Source organism: Tupaia chinensis, unplaced genomic scaffold, assembly GCF_000334495.1.
Source record: "Tupaia chinensis unplaced genomic scaffold, TupChi_1.0 Scaffold000042_1, whole genome shotgun sequence".
Taxonomy (NCBI): Eukaryota; Metazoa; Chordata; class Mammalia; order Scandentia; family Tupaiidae; genus Tupaia; species Tupaia belangeri.
The window spans coordinates 2,940,255-2,943,278 of record NW_006159497.1 but is presented as its reverse complement, the minus strand read 5'-3'; positions in this window follow the sequence as shown (position 1 = coordinate 2,943,278).

Genomic DNA, 3,024 nt, shown 5'->3' with positions numbered 1-3,024 from the left:
CTCTCTGTTCAGGGACTGCAGGGAGACTTCAGGCTGGCCAACAGCTTTCCACGCTGATTGACATACGCAATTTCTCTCCTCCTGTCTGGCCGAGGTGTAGAGGGAAAATTGGATGTTGTTGAATAATTGAAAATGAAAATCCCTCCAAATTGATTCCTATGAAAACAAAATTGAGTTCCACAATTAGGCATCCTGCCTTTGCAGGGCATCTGAGGCTTCGCTCTCTTCCCAGACTTTTCACACGATAACTGCACACTTTGAGCCTTGTGGCTTCAGAGATCTCGGAGCAGCTGCACAGTTGGTGGAATACAAACCCGGGGCACTGCTGCAAAGGGTCCCTGGGCCGGCCTGTCCTCCCTGGCTCCCAAAGTGGGCCAGGAGATTTGTCCTCGTGCACTTCCCTGGGGAGCCGGTGGCATAAGTACTGCTTGCTGGTTGTGCCTGAGGGTCTTGGGAAGGGGCTCTGTCCCTCGCTTTCTCCATAGGGGCATCAACCTCACATTCCAGGGGGAACGTAGGTCCCTGCTGTGGGCCAGTGTTTTCCCAAGCTTTCCAGTCCTCGGGCTGGAGAGTCCTCTAGGAACTTAGACTCCTGGAACATCAGGGCCCGAGAAATGGGAGTGATGCGTGCAGTGTGTGAAATGGAGCCTGACTGCCTCGGCGTTTGCCCAGCATGGCCATCGCAGGTGTGGCCCCTCCGTGTGCCACTGAAGGTCTGCAGGATGCAGCATGTGGCTTCACGGTGGCCATGGCAGGAAGGAATGAGCAGTGACTGGGAGGTCAGATTCAGATTCCCCTCTTCCTTCACAGCCATGAGTTGAGGTGCTGCAGGGACCCTCCCTCCACTCCAGACCCTTTACATAACACCCTACTCCACTCCATGCCTTATCTGGATGACCAAGGCACGTATCCAGAGCAGGACCCTACGTCACTACCATAAGGTTGGGAGGAAACTTCTAGATCATTTACTGAGGTCTTTAGTGGAGCTCATGGATGGAATTTAAGGGGTCTACAATCATGTTTTCGTTAGTGCATTTTCCCCATGTGGTACAAAGTGTAAAATATAAAATTCATAGTAACCAGTTTAAAGTTTACAATTCAAGAAGTATATTCACGGTATTGTATAAGCTTCACCACCATCTAATTCCAGAGCTTATCATTACCCCGATGAAAACCTCACACCTAGTTCCCCGTCTCAGCCTCCCAGCTGGGAGCACAGGGGACGTCGCCACATTCAGCTTTTCTTTGTAGACAGGATCCAAGTTGCCCGGGCTAGCTTCGATCTCACAGTCCTCCTGTCTCTGCCTCCCTGAGTCAATAGGATGGCAGGTGTGTGCCACCACACCATTAGGCTGGGCTGGGAATCAACCTGGGCCTCCCAGCCCACAGCCCACAGCATCTTAGCATCATGTGCCCACACAGCTGGGTCCCTTAATCTTTACCTGAAATCTGCAGTGTCCCTCAAGTGTGGATTTCAAAATAAACCACAGTAGAATTATTGTCACAGTGGACATACTGGGTATTGCGTAACACTTCACAGTGTTGCAGACGTCCTGAGTTGGCAAACTTTCTGGACAGGGCCAGGGAGGGAGTGTGTTTTGTGTGGTGGCACTTACTGTCACTGTGTCAGCTACTCAGCTCTGACACTTATTGTGAAATCGCTACAGATGATGGAAACATACTCCATACTGTCTGCTTACTTTTTAATAAATCTTTATTTACAAAGAAGGTGATGTGCTGGATTTGGCCTGCAGGTTATACTGTGCTGACCTCTACTTAGGCTTATCACTACTGTGAAGTTCCTAGTAGTGCTTAGACTCACCACCAGACACTACTATTTAACATGTTAATTAAGAAGCATATGCAGGGTCAGCCGGTGACCTGGTGGATCCCACATGGCCAACTCTAAGGTTCTAATCCTGAATCCAGTGGCTTGAAAAACACTCCGGTGTATGTGCGTGCATACCCAAGCCTGAGAAGAGAATGGACGAGAAGGGATTGTGATGTGGCCATCACCTGGGAGATGATATCTCACTTTCACTCTTTGTCTGTCTCTTTCTGGTGAGCGCAAAAGCCCGATGGCAAAAAATCTAAAAATAAAATAAATAAGTATATACATATTGCTCTATTACAAATTTTTTTGCATTCGTATTTTAACATTCTCTTCATAATTCCATGTATATATTATTTATACATTTATAAACATTATTCTGGGGCCAGCCTCTTTGGCGCAGTCAGTAACATTCTGAACTGCAGTGCCAGAAGCCACATAGCTGACACAGGTTCAGATCCCTGGCCTGGCCAACCTGAAACATGCCACACACACGTGCACCAAAGGTCCTGACAAGCTGCAGGGCTAGGAGAAGGAGACCATGACATGACCAGACCTGCCAAGGCCCTCCCTCTCTCTCCCTCTCGTATGTGCACACAGGCATGTACTCTGTTATGAATAGAATAAACTCTAAAAAGACACCATCCTTAGAAGTATTTTGGGGTTTACCTAACTTCTGAAGGGGTTCATATCAGGAGCAAGCTCAGAAGCCCAGAGCCCTGGAGAGTTTGCAGCATCCCAGCAAGTGCGTGCCTCTCTTACGCACTTCCCAAGGCAGGGAGCGCCTGCCTCCCAGAGAAGCCCTTTTGCTCACCTCTGACTTCCAGAACATTTTCTCCTGATGATGCCACTTCTGTTTCTCTTTTATACACTAGACATTGGTCCACTTTCCTCCCTTTCAACCTGTGTAGAACAACTTAGTTTCCACTCAGACACAATACATGGAGGCAACTTTCTACTCCCTCCAAGAACTCCCTCATCTAGATCAAGAGTCAGCAAACTTCTTAAACTGGCCAGGTAATAATCATTTTAAGCTTTCAGGTCATACTATTTCTCTTTCTTTCTCTTTTCTTTTCTTTTTTTCCCTTTTCTTTTCTTTTCTTTTCTTTTTTCTTTTCTTTTTTCCCTTCCCTTCCCTTCCCTTCCCTTCCCTTCCCTTCCCTTCCCTTCCCTTCCTTCCTTTCTCTCTCTCT